The sequence below is a fragment of the Mustela putorius genome, unplaced genomic scaffold (genome assembly GCF_011764305.1).
Source record: "Mustela putorius furo isolate JIRA1106 unplaced genomic scaffold, ASM1176430v1.1 tig00000928_pilon_pilon_pilon, whole genome shotgun sequence".
In the NCBI taxonomy this organism is placed as follows: domain Eukaryota; kingdom Metazoa; phylum Chordata; class Mammalia; order Carnivora; family Mustelidae; genus Mustela; species Mustela putorius.
In genome coordinates this window covers 682-21,658 of record NW_025421519.1, presented here as the reverse complement: position 1 = coordinate 21,658, position 20,977 = coordinate 682, and the positions used below count along the sequence as shown (strand labels likewise).

At 38.1% G+C, this 20,977-nt stretch overlaps 1 long non-coding RNA gene across 2 annotated transcripts; it reads right to left on the bottom strand.

The window, feature by feature from the left end:
- Nucleotides 1-2,124: 2,124 nt before the first annotated feature.
- LOC123393639 lies at nucleotides 2,125-13,588 on the bottom strand. Of its 2 annotated transcripts, XR_006608469.1 has the most exons (4): nucleotides 13,370-13,588; nucleotides 12,877-12,960; nucleotides 9,023-9,102; nucleotides 2,125-2,273 (listed from the first exon to the last, which is right to left on the bottom strand). It is a non-coding gene; the product is annotated as an uncharacterized LOC123393639 (long non-coding RNA). The 2 variants fall into 2 exon arrangements; XR_006608468.1 differs by lacking the exons at nucleotides 12,877-12,960; nucleotides 13,370-13,588 and adding an exon at nucleotides 10,218-10,290.
- Between the last annotated feature and the right edge of the window lie 7,389 nt (nucleotides 13,589-20,977).

Sequence of the window (20,977 nt, the reverse complement as noted above, 5' to 3'; positions counted from 1 at the left end):
ATAAATTGATTCACCTATCCTTGAAAATACTAGAGCTTAATTTAATAGCTGCATTTATTACTCAAGTGGGTCCACAATATTTTCCTATGTTTTATTTTACAGTTTGCTTCTTTTCGGTCCAAAGTGGTGACATTTTATGTGCTTTTTCTATTACTTCATATTTTACATTAATCTAAAACCACTGATATTTATCTTCAAGAAGTATCCAAATACTCTCAAGAAAACATTCCTTTTCTAAAATGGAATTTTTTGAAAATTGCTAAATTTTGTCAATTCCATTTATAATTGCACCCAAACCATAAGATACCTAGAAATAAACCCAACCAAAGAGGCAAAGAATCTATACTCAGAAAACTATAAAGTACTCATGAAAGAAATTGAGGAAGACACAAAGAAATGGAAAAATATTCCATGCTCATGGATTGGAAGAACAAATATTTGAAAAATTCTATGCTACCTCAAGCAATCTACACATTTAATGCAATCCCTATCAAAATCCCATCCATTTTTTTCTAAGGAATAGAGCAAATAATCCTAAAATTTATATGGAATCAGAAAAGACCTCGAATAGCCAAAGGAATATTGAAAAGGAAAGCCAAAGTTGGTGGCATCACGATTCCAGACTTCAAGCTCTCTTACAAAGCTGTCATCATCAAGACAGTATGATACTGGCACAAAAACAGACACATAGATCAATGGAGCAGAATAGAGAGTCCAGAAATAGACCCTCAACTCTATTCTCGACTAATCTTCAACAAAGCAGGAAAGAATGTCCACTGGAAAAAAGACAGCCTCTTCAACAAATGGTGTTTGGAAAATTGGACAGCCACATGCAGAAAAATGAAATTGGACCATTTCCTTACACCACACACGAAAATAGACTCAAAATGGAGGAAGGACCTCAATGTGAGAAAGGAATCCATCCAAATCCTTGAGGAGAACACAGGCAGCAACCTCTTCGACCTCAGCCCCAGCAACATCTTCCTAGGAACATCGCCAAAGGCAAGGGAAGCAAGGGCAAAAATGAACTATTGGGATTTCATCAAGATCAAAAGCTTTTGCACAGCAAAGGAAACAGTTAACAAAATCAAAAGACAACTGACAGAATGGGAGAAGATATTTGCAAATGACATATCAGATAAAGGACTAGTGTCCAAAATCTATAAAGAACTTAACAAACTCAGCACCCTATGAACAAATAATCCAATCAAGAAATGGGCAGAGGACATGAATAGACATTTCTGCAAAGAAGACATCCAGATGGCCAACAGACACATGAAAAAGTGCTCCATATCACTCAGCATCAGGAAAATACAAATCAAAACCACAATGAGATATCACCTCTCACCAGTCAGAATGGCTAAAATCAACAAGTCAGGAAATGACAGATGCTGGCGAGGATGCGGAAAAGGGGGACACTCCTACACTTTTGGTGGAGTGCAAGCTGGTGCAACCACTCTGGAAAACAGTATGGAGGTTCCTCAAAATGTTGAAAATAGAACTGCCCTATGACCCAGCAATTTCACTACTGGGTATTTACCCTAAAGATACAAACCTAGTGATCCGAAGGGGCACGTGCACCCAAATGTTTATAGCAGCAATGTCCACAATAGCCAAACTATGGAAAGAACCTAGATGTCCATCAACAGATGAATGGATCAAGAAGATGTGGTATGTATACACAATGGAATTCTATGCAGCCATCAAAAGAAATGAAATCTTGCCATTTGCGACAACATGGATGGAACTAGAGCGTATCATGCTTAGCGAAATAAGTCAAGCAGAGAAAGACAACTATCATATGATCTCCCTGATATGAGGAAGTGGTGATGCAACATGGGGGCTTAAGTGGGTAGGAGAAGAATCAATGAAACAAGATGGGATTGGGAGGGAGACAAACCATAAGTGACTCTTAATCTCACAAAACAAACTGAGGGTTGCTGGGGGGAGGTGGGTGGGGAGACGGGGGGTGGGGTTATGGACATTGGGGAGGGTATGTGCTTTGGTGAGTGCTGTGAAGTGTGTAAACCTGGCGATTCACAGACCTGTACCCTTCGGGATAAAAATATATGTTTATAAAAAATAAAAAAAATTAAAAAAAATAGGAAATAAAAACATACTAAATAGATTTCTAATATGGCTGGCTCCCACACTCACAAACATTTCATCAAATTCTGATCCAGAAGAATAATAAAAAGGAACATCAGCTTCTCCAGCCACAGCTCAAGTAAGAAGCATCTTTCCTGTCTCTGGTGGTCCAACTAAAAGTATTCCTGAAAGAGAAAACAAATACACTGATTCAACTTAAAAAATAAAAAAAAAAACCTGATGTGAACCTATGAAACAAACAGTTATTAATTAATGCATACATAGTTTTGAGGTTGAAAGCACATGACTATTATTTTGAAACAAAGCAAAACATATGTCTCTAGTATTGATTCTCTTCAGGGACTTCTTTTAAACTAATTTCCCTCTACCATTTAAGTCTTGAGAGAATGGAACATAATAAACTTATCTGTCATTAAACAAGTAAGATAAAATTCACATAAACACAGATTAAAAGATTAAGCAACCAAATGTGACACATGAACCCTTGACTTGATGTTCTTCCATAAAACACATATTTCAGAAACTCTGATGAAAATTTGATGTGGACATCTGAGGAAATTTTGAAAAAATTCCAGAGTACAAGATATTAAGAAAATAGTATTCAATTTTATTTGGTAGGATAAATTATTCTCTTCAGGATAATGTCCTTAGTCTTAGGTGACACATAACAAAGTATGTAGAAGTAATGTAGTTCACTTCTGTAGCTTTGTAACTTTTCCTATGTTTGAAAATTTTCATAACAGCAGTACTTTTTCATAAGTTGGAATAACAGATTTCTCTGGTTTCCACAACATTTCATTTTTCATTTAAAAAGGTAAAAAAAACCCTTTATTAATTAATGCTATATTTTAACATAAAAAAACTATCTTTAAAGGATAGTTGTTGAAAAATTCACCTAAGACTACCCCTTGTATTGCCATGTTATTGTCATTCTTAACTGGTTTAAGTGGTAGAATGTATTTTTGTAACTGAGAATTTTCCCATAATTTTGTAAAAGATCTCTTGTGATTAGAAAGAAAAGTGTTTAACTATTCTATGACTTTAAACATTCTGATGTTATAGTACTGATTCTAATAAATGAATCCTAAATTTGCAGAGGTTCATACCAACACTTTTATACACTGCTGAACACGGTCAGTAGAGATAGTGGGCGGTATAGAAACAAACCTTAAATATGAGTGCCACCTTTAACTTACCAATTCCGTTTCTAGAACTAGAATCGAGAATAATGAATAAATAAATGAGCAAATCTAGGCTTTGTTCTGAAGAGATAATTAAGGATGTAGGCAAAGCCTTGAGATAATAAGATGATCATCACAGTGCTGATTTTATTATTTTGATTAAAAATGTCTGAGTATCGTTGACACACAGTTACATTAGTTTCAGGTGCACAGCACCTGATTTGACAAGTTTAAACATTATACTGTGCTCACAAGTGTAGCTACCCTCCGTCACCATACAACACTATTACAGTATCACTGACGGTATTTCCTATGCCTTTTACTCCTCTGACTCACTCATTTGACAACTGAAAGCATGTTTCTCTCATTCTTCTTTATACATTTTTCCCAGCCCTCACACTGCTAATTTTAACCACAAAACACTGGAAACCATAAAAGCTTAATGTAAGTGATTACAGCATAGCATGATCATTTGGTCCAGGGACACCAAAATGTCATTACCATCTTGGACCCAATTCTAGCATACGGTTTTCCCTCACACCAAGAAACAATTCTCCAACACCAATTGGGCACCCTAACTTTCCAATCAATTCTGATGCTACCCACCTGGAGATAGCATCAAATACTGTAAGTTAAGGACTTCACCCCAAAAGACTGCAGAATACATACTAACTTGTGGAAAGTTCCAGCCCTCTTATCACATCGTTGATTGTCCTGGCAACCAGCTGCTAACCTTAGGTGTGCTGTAAGAGTTGACTCATTAACAGAAGACAAATCTATTCCTATCATCACTATAAAACTACAAGAAATGGGACTAAGACTACATATGTATTTCATTTTTTTTAAAGATTTTATTTATTTATTTGACAGACAGAGATCAACATGTAGTCAGAGAGGCAGGCAGAGAGAGAGGAAGGGAAGCAGGCTCCCTGCTGAGCAGAGAACCCGATGCGGGACTTGATCCCAGGACCCTGGGATCATGAACTGAGCTGAAGGCAGAGGCTTTAACCCACTGAGACACCCAGGCACCCCTAAATATGTATCTCTAATTATAAATCACAACAGTAATTAAAAGAGAAAACATCAAAAACAAACAGGACTATTCCACAAATTAGTATGTATATTGCACAAATTTTAAGGTCATGAAAGATCCATACCCACTCCCATAATAATAGCGAGGGGAGGGGAGACTGGGTGACTGAATCAGTTAAACATGAGACTTCGGCTCACCTCATGATAGGGTCGTGAGACTGATCCCAGTTTGGGGCTCTACACTCAGTGCACAGTTGTTTCAGATACTCTCCCTCTGCCCTCCCCCTCACCAGCTCTTGTACTTGCACGTGTGCTCACTCACTCTCTCTCAAATAAATAAATAAGTAAATAAATAAATAGGCTAAACAACTTTTTCAGATTGAAGAAAAATCAAGGGGTGCCTGGGTGGCTCAGGCAGTTAGGCAGCAACTCTCGATTCTGATTCAGGTCATGATCCGTCTGATTGAAGATTCTCATTCTCTCTCTCCCTCTGCCCCTCCCCACTGCCTGCTCTCTCTCTCTAAAATAGTTTTTTTAAAAAAGATTAAAGAAAAACTAAATGTGTAAACCTGGATTGAGTCTTAAACCTGGATTTGGGGTGGGGGATGGAAAGACCTCACTACAAAAGGTATTAATAAGAGAAATGCAGAAATTTGAATATAACTAAATTTCATAATTAGTTCTGGAACCGTGTGAAATATCCTGACTTTAATAACTATACTGGAGTTATGTAATTGAATATTCTTATACTTTAGGATATACATAACAATGTATTTGGGTTAAAGGAGCAGGAGGATAGCTACAATTTACACTTAAACAGTTTAAAAATACATTTATGTAAAGCAAGTGAGCAAATGACAAAGTGCTAAAAAAGTACTGAGTTTAGTTAAGAGTACAGAGAGTTCTCTGCACTATGCTCACAATTTAAAATCTGAAATTTTAATAAAATTCCAAATCCCCTTCCTCTCAAAAAAAGGTTATAAATGGTATGTTCAGAATGAAGACTTATTTGTAAAATAGCCATTAAGAACTAAACCTTAAGCATTTAAATCAGTAAAAATTCAATTATTTTGAATTATTTGATTATTGTATTTTTTTAATGTCAAGTCATGGTAAAGGGAAGGTACCTTACCCATGGAAGTTTACCTCCAAGCACAGTAAATTTTTGTGGGTTTGTCAAGAATTCAACAGACATCATTAAAAATGTTAGCTATCAAATTAAAAGCACATTTATGTGTGTACTTTCATGTATTTATTTTAAATTAGTCTGGTTTAATAATACACTTGCAGCCAATTTGCAACCCTGTATTAGACAACTTTAAAGAGTTCTCCATGGGGAAAAAAAGAACTCAAGTACACTGGTCAGGGTTAAAAAAGAAAACTACCTGATAAGAAGTATACCAAAACATAAAATACTGGGCTGAAGGGCATTATGAAAATCTAGAATTAAACTCATGACTCTCTTAGATTCCTAGATCATTTTCTAGGACTTTCTCTAGGAAGAATACAATCATTACAGAGTAAACAAGTGTTTTTTATTAGGCTTAGAATGGTCTTTGAAAGTTACTGATTAAATTATTAAAACCTTATAAAATGTTTGTAAAGTTAACAGTTGTAAGTAAAGCTCGGTCCATCCCTAAGGAGAAATGCATACATATGTTCACCAAGAAACATAAGAAATATTCACAAGTCCACTCTTTAGGCCAAAACTAAAAACAACCCAATGTCTACCTAATGGAGAATACACAATATTGTGATTCACAGAATGCTATGCAATGGGGATGAATGAAGTAAAACTTCATGTAAAAACATGGATGGATCTCATAAACATCACTTTGAATGAAAGAAGCCATATACATTACATGTATTATGTTTATGTAAAGTTCAAATGAAGGCCAATTAATGTATGTTATGAGTCAGAACAACGATACGCTTGTGGTGGGAAGTAAGGGACACTAGGAAGTTTCTGGTAACATTTCACTTCTTGACTTGGTGCCAAAAATATACTGAGTTCACTGTGTGAAAACTTACTGAGGTACAGATTTGTGATTTGTACAGTTTTGTGTGAATGCTAAGCTTCAACATTTATGTTTATAAAGAGATCTGGGGGGCTCAGTCAGTAAAGCAGCTACCTTAGGCTCAGGTCATGATCTCAGGATCCTGGGATCAAGCCCTACATCAGGCTCTCAGCAGGGAGCCTGCTCCTCCCTCTCCCTCTGCCACTCCCTCTGCTTGTGCTCTCTGGCACAGGCTCTCTCTGGAATAAATAAAATCTTAAAGGGCATGGATTGCATGGAGCACTGGGTGTGGTGAAAAAATAATGAATACTGTTATGCTGAAAATAAATAAATTAAATTTTAAAAAAATTTTTAAAAAATAGCATCCCTCCAAAAAATAAAAAAAAATGTATATAAAAAGAAATCTAGCCCTTTATCCATTAAAATACATTTTTTAAATATTCAAAGATATCCATATACTGAAAGAAGGCCAAAAGACATTTGGATAAGGTAATCAATAACTTTGAACTGTAGGAAAATGGAAACAGATTAGATGTCATCTACTACTAAAGCTACATTTTCTCTGCCCAAACTTTCTGTCAAGAAAATTCCCAACTGAGGTATATAAAATCTTTATAGAATGGAGTTTAGGGATCAAGACAATGAATGAAGTTATAAAAGCCCTTATTAGTATTTTTATGGCAACTATATGTAAAATTATTTCTACAGTACCAGAAATTCTAGGTAAGGAAATGAAATTTCTATACTAGCTCTTTAAGAGTCAGTAAAACTGATCACAGGTACCACCTACTGACCCACCTCTTCTGGCAAATGCTATAAATTACATTGGTCTATATAAATTTAGATTCGATAGTGATGGTGGCAATATAAAATTGTAACATTAATTATAATATTTGCTTAGATTAGCACAGAAAATTTTGTGATAATCTACAAACTTTTGGATGAACCCTTTCTAAGATTATCTATATGTCTTCTTTAGCTTCATAATCAGAATTGGACACATTCCAAAAGATGTGTAGTCTATTGAGTACTGAAGTGTATACACTGCAGGGAGAAAGGAAGAACGCCTCACTGACCATAATCTCAGCACAGGTTCAATGGAGAGTAGGCTGACTGTGCATCTTAACATGGGCAGGGGCCTCTGCACTCAACAGTTTTCAAATACTCACCGCACCAATCTCTTCCTCAATTATTCTCTTATTGCATTTCTACAGGGTTCACAGCTGTTTAAATTGGCAAGTGAGGGGAGCCTGGGTGGCTCAGCGGGTTAAAGCCTCTGCCTTTGGCACAGGTCATGATCCCAGGGTCCTGGGATTGAGCCCCGCATCCGGCTCTCTGCTCAGCACGGAGCCTGCTTCCCCTTTCTCTCTGCCTGCCTCTCTGCCTACTGTGATCTCTCACTCTGTCAAATAAATAAATAGTATCTTTTTAAAAAATTGCCAAGGGAAGGGAAGGACTACTTGGTATAAAATTATCATAGTGACTCCTGATACTTTGTTCCCTATCTATGCATAAATATTTTTCACAACCTCGACTATTAGGGAATAGAGTGTGGAAAGAGTAGGTGCTCTCATTCTACTCCATATTAAAGTAGCCTTTTGACTGATCAAACAAGTCAGGCACATTAATTCTCAAGATCTTTGCTCTCTCTCTTCCTCTGGCTAGAAGTGTCCTTTGCTCAAATACATACATGGTTTAGGCATACCTGGCTGTCTCAGTCAATAGAGCAAGTGATTCTTGATCTCAGGGTTGCATGTCTGAGCCCCGTGTTGGGCATAGAGGGTTTCAAGTTGAGCCCCGTGTTGGGTGTAGAGGTCACTTAAAAATAAAACTTAAAAAAAAAAAAAAAAAAACATGCATGGTTTACTCCATCATCTTCAAATCGTCACTCAATGTCACCTTCTCAGTCAATCAGACACTGAATATTCCCATTTAAAATTGTGATCTTTAGGGCACCTCGGTGGCTCAGTGCATTAAGCATCTGCCTTTGGCTCAGGTCATGATCTCAGGGTCCTGGGTTTGAGCCCTGCATCAGACTCTTTCCTCAGCAGGGAGCCTGCTTCCTCCTCTCTCTCTTCCTGCCTCTCTGCCTACTTGTGATCTTGTCTGTCAAATAAATAAATAAAATATTTAAAAATAAATAAATAAACATAAAATTGTGATCTTTCCCTCAAAACTCCCAGTCTTCTTCATGCTGCTCCATATTTTTCCTATAATGCTTCATCACATTTGAGCACCCTCTATTATTATTTCCTCATATGCAATATCATGGTTTAGTTTCTGTTAGAAATGACAGCGGACAGCGGAGACTTTTTTTTCTGTCCCAATACCTAAAAGAGGGCTGGAGAATATGCAGCGAAGCTAAAACTTCCAAGGTTCTAATCACGGCTTCGTTTTTTCTAGGGTCCAGTCCTACCCAGGAGCCCACCAGAGTGGCCTCATACAAATGACACTGCCATCACCCAGGAAGCCCTGTGTCTGACATCAGCATCAAAGACCAAACTGCAGAAGCAAAGATGCACTTAGTACTCTTGTCATTTAGGGAATTACAAGAGTTTTAGTGCCTCAAACTGGAGGTAGAGACCAATAAATATATTTTCTATTTTATACCTTTAAAATCAAATATTGGTCTTATATAATTAGATAATATTTGAAGAGTGCAGGGTAAACTTTTTAACTTACTCCTTTAATATGTTCAAAGGTGACATTTTTCATCTGGACGGGATCTACTGCAGAGTCAAGCCCTGTTGTCCGGAAGCAGACTAAAGAGAACAAAAAAATAATTGTTTATATATTTGTTAGTTTCCTAAAATTTCAAACCACCCTATTATTCAGATGTAAGAAAGTACAGAAAATTATATCTAAGTTTACATACATTAATTCATAGTGAAGTAAAGAAACTACATCTTCCAGATTTCTAGACCATGTTCAAGGCACAAATGACTCACATTAAAGTTACATCTTTTTTTTTTTTTTTAAGATTTTATTTATTTGACAGAGAGAGACACAGCAAGAGAGAGAACACAAGTAGGGGGAGTGGGAGAGGAGGAACAGGCATCCGCCAAGCAGGGCGTCTGATGCGGGCTCCATCCCAGGACTCTGGGATCATGACCTGAGCTGAAGGCAGACACTTAACAACTGAGCCACCCAGGGACCCCTTAAATAACATCTTTACACCTTCCAATCAAAAGGTGTGGCTTTTGATTGTGGCTGTGGGTTAAGCCTCTGCCTTCGTCTCAGGTCATGATCTCAGGTCCTGGGATTGAGACCCGCATCAGGCTCTCTGCCCAGAAAGGGAGCCTGCCTCACCTCCCCATCTGCCTGCCTCTCTGTCTACTTGTGATCTTTCTCTCTCTCTCTGTCAAATAAATTTTTTTTTAAGATTTTATTTATTGGTCAGAGAGAGTGAGCGAAAGCGAGCACAGGCAGACAGAGTGGAAGGCAGAGTCAGTCGGAGAAGCAGGCTCCCTGCGGAGCAAGGAGCCCGATATGGGACTTGATCCCAGGACGCTGGGATCATGACCTGAGCCGAAGGCAGCTGCTTAACCAACTGAGCCACCCAGGCGTCCCATAAATAAATATTTTAAAATGAAAAATTATTTCCCTCTTCCCTCATCATATCTAACAAGAGAAATTTAAACCAATCATTCTCAAACTCAACTTTGCATAAAAATCATTTGAGAAATGTATAAATGCAAGTTCCCAGGCCATGGCCTAGAATTCTGGTTTGTAGTTCTAGAAAAAGGTCCAGGACAGTTTGCATTTTTAACCGTCACCCTAAATTATCCTGATACAACTGGTTAGGGATGTACACCACGAGATACACTGCCTTAAACCCAATATAAAAGCTAGCACTAGCATTTTTTTAAGTGTATACCTTAAAAGATTATTTCACTTTTCATGCAGCCTCCTCCTCTAGCGACTGTTATTACTTGCCCTCAGATGATATATATCAGTAATGACATCATTAAGAATGACAGTGAAAACTTGGAAAGACAGAAAAACACTTCAGATCAACTACAGGGAACTATTACAAAACTATCTTAAAACCTCTCCCCTTTGGTTAAACTTCCCTACTGAACAGATGTAAGTGAGTAAATAGAGCAATTTCTAATTTCCTGAGAAAAAGACAAAAATATTGTCTTGAAGACAGAAATTTAGATGCAAAACAAAAAAAAAAAAAAAAAGATCAGTAAGCAAAACTAGGGTTTTGCTGAAAACACTTAACATACCAAGAATACACAAGTTGGCCGAGCAAATGTACACTGGACACTAACATTTTTAGCCCACTACATTGTTTATTTAAGGATCTACACAGTGAGACTTTATAAGTTATGCAAATTAAATTTATAGCCAAACAACGTGAACCTTATAAGAAATTATAAGGCAGTGCACTTCATATTTTGATATATATTTTGGTTTAATATAAGAAATTAAGAAACATTCATCTGTTGATGGACATCTAGGTTCTTTCCATAGTTTGGCTATTGTGGACATTGCAATGGATCAAGAAGATGTGGTATATATACACAATGGAATACTATGCAGCCATCAAAAGAAATGAAATCTTGCCATTTGCAACAACGTGGATGGAACTAGAGCGTATCATGCTTAGCGAAATAAGTCAAGCAGAGAAAGACAACTATCATATGATCTCCCTGATATGAGGAAGTGGTGATACAACATGGAGGCTTAAGTGGGTAGAAGAAGAATAAATGAAACAAGATGGGATTGGGAGGGAGACAAACCATAAGTGACTCTTAATCTCACAAAACAAACTGAGGGTTGCCGGGGGCAGGGGGTTTGGGAGAAGGGGGTGGGATTATGGACATTGGGGAGGGTATGTGATTTGGTGAGTGCTGTGAAGTGTGTAAACCTGGTGATTCACAGACCTGTACCCCTGGGGATAAAAATATATGTTTATCAAAAATAAAAAATTAAAAAAAAAAAAGAAATTAAGAAACATAAAATAATAGCCAGAACTAACCACACCCCTCCAATATCGATCATATGGTGTTCCTACACTGGTTGTGTTTTGAAAATGAGGAGACAAAAGCTGACTAGCTATAAAAAGAATATTCTGGGGGTGCCTGGATGGCTCAGTCGGTTAAGCATGACCTCAGGATCCTGAAACTGAGCCCCACATCCGGCTCCCTGCTCAATAGGGATCCTGCTTCTCCCTGTTCCTGGTGCTCCCCATGTTTGCACTCAGTCTCTGTCAAATAAATAAAATCTTAAGAAAAAAAAGAGAATATTCCTGGATGTTAAAATCTCATCTAAGTTTTGATGCCACAAAAACTTAAAATATCTGGGGTAACATGCAAGTTCTGGGATGAAGTCCTGATCCAGACCAACTGTTATTCTTTAATTGTTATCAGTTTTTTCTCTCAAGGTAACCAATCATAAAGAACATAGAAAACACGAGGTAAAAACTGAATAGCTGAGAAAGCAACAGGAACTACTTAGGATGGGCATTACAACTTCATTTTAGACTGGTAAACTGAGAACTAGGAGAATCACTTGAGGCAATTCTTATTATATACTAAATTTATATGTGTGTGTGTGTGTATATATATAGATACATATATTTTTAAGATTTTATTTGAGATGGGGAGAGAGAAAGCACACAAGTGGGGGAAGGTGCAGACATCTCGATCCAAGACCCTGAGATCATGACCTGAACTGAAGGCAGATGCTTAACCAACAGAGCCACCGAGGAGCCCCAAATTTTTATATACTTATGTATTATATATAAAATTTTTCATAAATTTATTAGTATGTGTCTTTGTATTCTTATTATACAATTATTCTACATGTTTTTAAGTTTTATAATTGGACAGGTTTAACTTTCTAGAAGTCTGGAAAACCAACCACTAAGCTAACATTTTTGCTCTAACATAATCCTTGGAACATTAACAAAATATTAATTATTTTCTCAAAATAAAACTTGAAATTCATACAGTGTCTAAAGGAACTTTTCTTGTAACCCACAAAGCAATGTAAATATAATGAGCCCTAATAATGCACTTGGCATGTAACCATAACAGATTAAAACTTTTCTACTTCAATGCAAAAAATCACCTCAATTTGAACTAATCTGTGAAGTGTTGACTTAGGAAAGAAAGGCCTAGACACCAGAACAGTAAATGCTGGGGCACCCGGGTGGCACCAGAACAGTAAATGCTGGGGCACCCAGGTGCTGGGGCACCTGAAGACTTTGCCTTCAGCTCAAGCCATGCTCTCAGGGTCCTGGGATCAAGCCCCACATCAGGCTCACGTCATGGTCTCAGGGCCCTGAGATCAAGGCCATCAGGCTCTCCGCTTAGCAGGGAGACTGCTTTCCCCGCTCCCTCTGCCTGCCTCTCTGACTACTTGTGACCTTTCTCTCTCTCTGTCAAATAAATAAATAAAATCTTTAAAAAACAAACACAAAACAGGAAATACTTCTTCTCTCCTGTCTCAGGCAAACTATGAAAAAAAAAGTCGAGTATTTAAAAGATTAAAAATAAAGTCAGATAAATAAAAAGAGCCTTTACCAGATAAAAATGGATTTTTTAAGAGTCCATAAATGCCAAACAGCAGCAGAACGAAGAGAATCAGATGAGTTCATCTCAGAGAATCTGGAGGAGGAAAAGAAAAAAAAAATTAAATCAAATAACAACAATGACAAATGACACCTTGACGAAAAGCAAGAATTAGGTTATTGATGGTAATCATATTCCATCATATGCAATTTTGGAACCTGACATTCTTTTATATAGTTGCCATGATTTCCTTTCAGCACCCTGTTATCAAAAACCTCATGAAGGAACTCATGCTTCTGTCCTTGAGTCTGGTTCTTATTTGAGAAAAGGGAGAGTGTCAACAGGTATTTCCATTTTGACACAGCTTAAGTTACAAATATAATGGAATATAACCAATGAAAAGGTACATATGTGTTGGAAAAAGTATGTGTAACCATTTAAAGGTAGGACTCTGACTTCCTTTTAGGTATTCTTCCCCAATATGGATGGTGTCTAAGCAACTTACCATTGGTTTTTTCATTAGGGCTTGAGCTTTCAGAAAACCCTCTGCAAAACCAGTTTTAAATGCATCTTGGTGAGTTTCAGGTATATTTTTGGTTTTCATGAGTTTGTCCAAACTTTCAACATCTGATCCCCTGTCCAACAACAGGAACCCCTAAATACACAAACAAGGCATCAGTACTGACTTACTATATAAGTAACACTGCCCAATAATATAATGATCACAAAAGCTTCTAATACCGGGCACTAAGAATGTTTAACCAGAAGAACACTTCTTTTCTTATATTCTCCAGATTTGGCAAGAGCCATCTTCCCAGACACTCACTACAGAACACTTATTACACAACTTTGTGAGATGGAAATTAATGAAAGTAACTACACCTAGAGCTTTCATTGTTGGCACAATTACATGACCACACATCAGTATAAGGAAACATCTCCAATTCCCTGCTTTGAACACAAAAATTTTAGTCCCAAGATTTTTGTTGGATGTCTCATTCCAGGATTCCGAACGAGTCCTACATACAATGGGTCAAAGGAAATCCAGTCACATTTGGTGATGGGGTGGGAAGGTACAGAGGGAGGGATAGAAGGAGGGAGAGGGGAAAAGACTGATTTTAGTTCAGGAGACTCTGAGACCAGAAATTCTTCTCAAGTCAACCTGCCCACCGTTACGCTTACCAGAGAAGTAAATGACTAAAAAGAACAGGAAATACTAGAGGGTAACAACAGATCAAACCTTTAATTCTCTCTAAGAGACTTTCCTCCTAGGTTGAAGATCTCCAAACTTAGATCTAGTCCTTATCCATAATTATAAGCTGTGCATTTTCCCTGCATTTAGTAGATTAGTTCTTACTACATTGGGAACATTGGCCTGGGGCCATGTTACTATCCAGATACCCTCTTAGGACGATATAATGGGCATGGGTTACATTTAAAATCTGTCCATAAACCTTTTCTTTGAGTATTGCACCTTGTGTGGTCCATATAATTCTTGTGCCAAGTGGACACACAACCCAGACCCATCAATGAGGGTCTTTGTAGGAATACTGGGAGAGAAACTAATGGCTTCTGAGATTGATGGCTATGAAAATCGTGAACGTCTAGTGCAGCTGGGGCAGTCTATCCTGCAACCTGGACAGATGTGAGCAAGAATGAAGACAACAGGGGAAAATCAACAACAACAGAACCAACAGTGGAACATCTACATGCAGCTGTTTGAAGTTATTCAAACCCTGAACTTTTAAGTCTCATGTGTGGATAAATTCCCTTGTGTTTAAGCTACTTTGCACTGGGTTTCTACGACTTATAACCAAAAGGAATTGGACTGATGAAGAGAAGGAGAACAGGGAATGAAGGGACGGTGAGGACAGGAAGGTCTTAGAACTATAGCTAGACAACAGCCTTACAACAGCATTTATGACAGGAAGGTAGCTGGTTCCCCATTGGTTCCCTTCATTTGTCTTTTGTAGGTCCAGGACAATTTGCTAAACCAGAATATGTTAACAGAGTTAGGTCAGAGCTGAAAAGTGAGTGGAATTGCCTTCTACTTTTTGCTTCTGATTTAGGCATGCTTAGGCACACTGATCTCTTCCTTCTCCTTCCTCAAACACAACCTCAGTACTCCCCTCACTTCAAAATATCATTTCTAGGAGAGTTCAACTCTCAGCACAGCTGACATTCTTAGCCTCCTTCTCCTCCTGCCTATATTCTCTGCCAGCTCATACCCTTCGACTAGACAGGGAACTCCTGGCCAAGACCACTTTACATCTGACTTCTCGTGGTGTAACCCAGTTTAAGTTGCCCAATGCCCTTTCACTTACAAAACCCCCAGAGAAACTCCTTTCCCTTGGGCTGAGATTTCAACCATTTAAACCAATCAATCCCATGCATATGCGATGCATATTATAAACCTTATTCTACCTACAAATTCTTATTTAATACCGTAACTCTAGCCTTATAGTCTATGAGCCCGTATTTGAGGGAAAGTTATAACCAAATGTCCCTAAACAGCTTGTAATCTTTAAAAAACGTAAAAAAAAGAAAAAAAAAAAAAATAGCAATGCCAAACGTTTAAAAATAGGAAACTGGTGCCATCTTGTGGTTACAAAGAAGTAAAAATAAAAATTTTATCTCACTTTTTCAATATATTAAAAAATCATTGCCAAAATCAGGCCCACCTTAAACAATCATTTCTCTCAGTGTTCTGAAATTCCCAGATAAAACCTCTTATTCCTCCTTTAGAAAATTGTTCATGTGGAGAGTTTCCTTGTCAATCAGATTTATTGCTATCTCAGCCAGAAAAAATCTAATTTCCTGAAAAAAAAATTGTTTCCATGATTCTACTTTGATTTTTGAATCAGAGACAGATCTTAATTCTGAATGCTAAGGTAATGCATTCATGGAAAAGATCTCTAAGAAATTTTTTAGGCATTAACACGATAATCAGCAAATGTCTTTGAGAGATTATTCCAAGCACTGGAAACAACATACGACTGGATTTTTTTAAGAGTCCATGAAAGGATAGGTTGACTTCCAGAAAATGTAACGCTATGGAAAGTGTTAAAATCCTTCTTCCCAGAAATGTCTGGAGTGACCAAAGACATAAGATGAGCATGAGCTAAAATGTCCTCCCAAATGCTGCACATCTTACAGACTAAAGGAAAATGCCATGAACTAACTAACAAGCATCCTTACTTTGAATACAAAATGGTGCCAACTAGAAGCAGACCTTCTTCTGCATTATAAAGGCATCCCCCTATACTTCACAACCTGTCCATGAAGACTAAAAGGATATCCCCATAAGTAATAATATTTGGGTGTTCTGCCTTTATACTAACATATAGGACCTCCTAGTATAAGTTGATACAGTAATTTAAATAATTTATGTTTAAATTTAATAATATACCTCATTAAGAAACATGTTTGTGGGCACCTAGGTGGCTCATTCATTAAGCATCCGCCTATGGCTCAGGTCATGAATTCAGGGTCCTGGGATGGAGCCCCTCTTCAGACTCCCTGCTCTTTGGGAAGTCTGCTTCTCCCTCTTCCACTCTGCCTGCTTGTGTTCCTGCTCTTGATGTCTCTCTCAGTCAAATAAATAAATAAATAAAATCTTAAAAAAAATGGAAGAAACACATTTGTACTTTGTAGGACTAGAAAGTAAATATACAGGAGAGACTGCATGGCTCAGTTAGTTAAGCATCTGCCTTTAGCTCAGGTCATGATCTCAGGGTCCTAGGATCTAGCCCCATGTCGGGCTCCCTGCTCAAACAGGAGCCTGCTTCTCCCTCTCCCTCATCCCAATCCCCACAACTCATGTGCTCTCTTTCTCTCTCTCAAATAAATAAACGGAATCTTTTTTTTTTAAGTAAATGTACAAATTTGCACTATTTGCCTGATGGGAGTTATTGATAGGAACAATGAGAATAGAAATAGTAGCAGACTTAGAGGATGATTGTGGAGCTTACCAGAGCAAGAAGAAAAGAAAAAAAGTGAAGAATGGAAGAGCCAGGGAGGGAAGAGAGAAGGAGAGTAAAAAGGTATTACATAAGCATAGGGTAAAATCATTGTGTGATGATCACATGTGGCTGAGCAAATTAAAGAGTAGTAATAATAAAAGCCAACATTTGTTGAACACTCACCATATGCCAGGTAGAATGTGAAATTCTGACTCTGTAATATTTAATCATCTTTGAAAAAGAAAAAAAAGTAGGTGAGCTTCCTAACACTACTAGAATTAGACAGCTAGATGGGATATTTTGCAGAATTTTTCTCTAACTTCAAAATTCCAGAGATGGCTTTTAATGTATAGGACATTCTGCTTCAGAACCTTGCATGGTGTGCGTACATTAACTAAACAAATATTCCAGACTTTTTTTTTTAAAGGAGATAATGAAACATTTTTAAGTATCCTAAAGTCAGGATAAAATGGCCATATATGCACAAATTTTTGAAATATCTCTCTTTCTTTAAAGATTTATTTAATAATAGGGGGGGAGGAGTCAAGATGGCGGAGAAGTAGCAGGCTGAGACTACTTCAGCTAGCCGGAGATCAGCTAGATAGCTTATCTAAAGATTGCAAACACCTGAAAATCCATCGGCAGATCGAAGAGAAGAAGAACAGCAATTCTGGAAACAGAAAAACAACCACTTTCTGAAAGGTAGGACCGGCGGAGAAGTGAATCCAAAGCGACGGGAAGATAGACCCCGGGGGGAGGGGCCGGCTCCCGGCAAGCGGCAGAGCAACCGCGCACAAAATCAGGACTTTTAAAAGTCTGTTCCGCTGAGGGACATCGCTCCAGAGGCTAAACCGGGGCGAAGCCCACGTGGGGTCAGCGTGGCCTCAGGTCCCGCAGGGTCACAGAAGGATCGGGGGTGTCTGAGTGTCGCAGAGCTTGCGGGTATTGGAACGGGAAAGCCGGCTACAGAGACAGAGCTGACAGTAAGCTCGCAGCTCCGTGTTACCTTGAACCGGTCGCAGGCTCGGTGAGCTCGGAGCGCGGCCGGAGGTCAGGCAGACGGGAGTAACTGGGCGCTGTTCTCTGAGTGCGCACTGAGGAGTGGGGCCCTGGGCTCTCGGCTCCTCCGGGCCGGAGACCAGGAGGCCGCCATTTGTATTCCCGTCCTCTGGAACTCTACGGAAAGCGCTCAGGGAACAAAAGCTCCTGAAAGCAAACCCAAGCGGATTACTCACCCCGGCCCCCGGTAAGGGCGGTGTAATTCCGCCTGGGGCAAAGACACTTGACAATCACTACAACAGGCCCCTCCCCCAGAAGATCAACAAGAAATCCAGCCGAGACCAAGTTCACCTACCAAGGAGTGCGGTTTCAATACCAAGGAGAGCAGCAGAATTCCAGAGGAGGAGAAAGCCAAGCACGGAACTCATGGCTTTTTTCCTGTGATTTTTTTTTTAGTCTTGCAGTTAATTTAATTTTTTCTTTTTCATTTTTTTTTTTTCTCACCTTCGGGTAAAATTTTTTTTTTTAACTGTTACCTTTTTCTTTTTTAACGATTTTTTACTAGTTTATCTAATATATATATATATATATTTTTTACATTTTTCTTAGGTGTTTTCTTTTTTTAAAAATTCTTTTCTTTTCTTTCTTTTTTTTTCTTTTTTTTTTCTTTTCTTTTTTGTTTTTTTTCTTTCTTTCTTCCTTTTTTTTTGACCTCTTTTTATCCCCTTTCTCCCCACTCACGATTTTGGATCTCTTCTATTTTGGTTAAAGCATATTTTCCTGGGGTTGTTGCCACCCTTTTAGTATTTTACTTGCCCCTTCATTTACTCTTATCTGGACAAAAATGACAAGACGTAAAAATTCAACACAAAAAAAAAGAACAAGAGGCAGTACCGAAGGCTAGGGACCTAATCAATACAGACATCGGTAATATGTCAGATCTAGAGTTCAGAATGACAATTCTCAAGGTTCTAGCCGGGCTCGAAAAGGCATGGAAGATATTAGAGAAAAACCTCTCGAGAGATATAAAAGCCCTTTCTGGAGAAATAAAAAGAACTAAAATCTAACCAAGGTGAAATCAAAAAAGCTATTAATGAGGTGCAATCAAAAATGGAGGCTCTAACTGCTAGGATAAATGAGGCAGAAGAAGAAAGAATTAGTGATATAGAAGACCAAATGACAGAAAATAAAGAAGCTGAGCAAAAGAGGGACAAACAGCTACTGGACCATGAGGGGAGAATTCGAGAGATAAGTGACACCATAAGACGAAACAACATTAGAATAATTGGGATTCCAGAAGAAGAAGAAAGTGAGAGGGGAGCAGAAGGTATACTAGAGAGAATTATTGGGGAGAATTTCCCCAATATGGCAAAGGGAACAAGCATCAAAATTCAGGGAGGTTCAGAGAATGCCCCTCAAAATCAATAAGAATAGGCCCACACCCCCCGTCACCTAATAGTAAAATTTACAAGTCTCAATGACAAAGAGAAAATCCTGAAAGCAGCCCGGGAAAAGAAGTCTGTAACATACAATGGTAAAAATATTAGATTGGCAGCTGACTTATCCACAGAGACCTGGCAGGCCAGAAAGAGCTGGCATGATATTTTCAGAGCACTAAACGAGAAAAAACATGCAGCCAAGAATACTATATCCAGCTAGGCTATCATTGAAAATAGAAGGAGAGATTAAAAGCTTCCAGGACAAACAACAACTGAAAGAATTTGCAAATACCAAACCAGCTCTACAGGAAATATTGAAAGGGGTCCTCTAAGCAAAGAGAGAGCCTACAAGTGGTAGATCAGAAAGGAACAGAGACCATATACAGTAACAGTCACCTTACAGGCAATACAATGGCACTAAATTCATATCTCTCAATAGTTACCCTGAATGTGAAATGGGCTAAATGCCCCTGTCAAAAGACACAGGGTATCAGAATGGATAAAAAAAAACAAAACCCATCTATATGTTGCCTCCAAGAAACACATTTTAAGCCCGAAGACACCTCCAGATTTAAAGTGAGGGGGTGGAAAAGAATTTACCATGCTAATGGACATCAGAAGAAAGCAGGAGTGGCAATCCTTATATCAGATCAATTAGATTTTAAGCCAAAGACTATAATAAGAGATGAGGAAGGACACTATATTATACTCTAAGGGTCTGTCCAACAAGAAGATTTAAACAATTTAAATATCTATGCCCCCAATGTGGGAGCAGCCAACTATATAAACCAATTAATAACAAAATCAAAGAAACACATCAACAATAATACAATGATAGTAGGGGACTTTAACACTCCCTCACTGAAATGGACAGGTCATCCAAGCAAAAGATCAGCAAGGAAATAAAGGCCTTAAATGACACACTGGACCAGATGGACATCACAGATATATTCAGAATATTTCATCCCAAAGCAACAGAATACACATTCTTCTCTAGTGCACATGGAACATTCTCCAGAATAGATCACATCCTCGGTCCTAAACCAGGACTCAACCGGTATCAAAAGATTGGGATCATTCCCTGCATATTTTCAGACCACAATGCTCTAAAGCTAGAACTCAACCACAAAAGGAAGTTTGGAAAGAACCCAAATACATGGAGACTAAACAGTATCCTTCTAAAGAATGAATGGGTCAACCGGGAAATTAAAGAAGAATTGAAAAAAATCATGGAAACAAATGATAATGAAAATACAACGGTTCAAAATCTGTGGGACACAACAAAGGCAGTCCTGAGAGGAAAATATATAGCGGGTACAAGCCTTTCTCAAGAAACAAGAAAGGTCTCAGGTACACAACCTAACCCTACACCTAAAGGAGCTGGAGAAAAGAACAAGAAAGAAACCCTAAGCCCAGCAGCAGGAGAAGAGAAATCATAAAGATCAGAGCAGAAATCAATGAAATAGAAACCAAAAAAACAATAGAACAAATCAACGAAACTAGGAGCTGGTTCTTTGAAAGAATCAATAAAATTGATAAACCCCTGGCCCGACTTATCAAAAGAGAAAATAGAAAGGACCCCAAATAAATAAAATCATGAATGAAAGAGGAGAGATCACAAACTAACACCAAAGAAATACAAACTATTATAAGAACATACTATGAGCAACTCTACGGCAATAAATTTGACAATCTGGAAGAAATGGATGCATT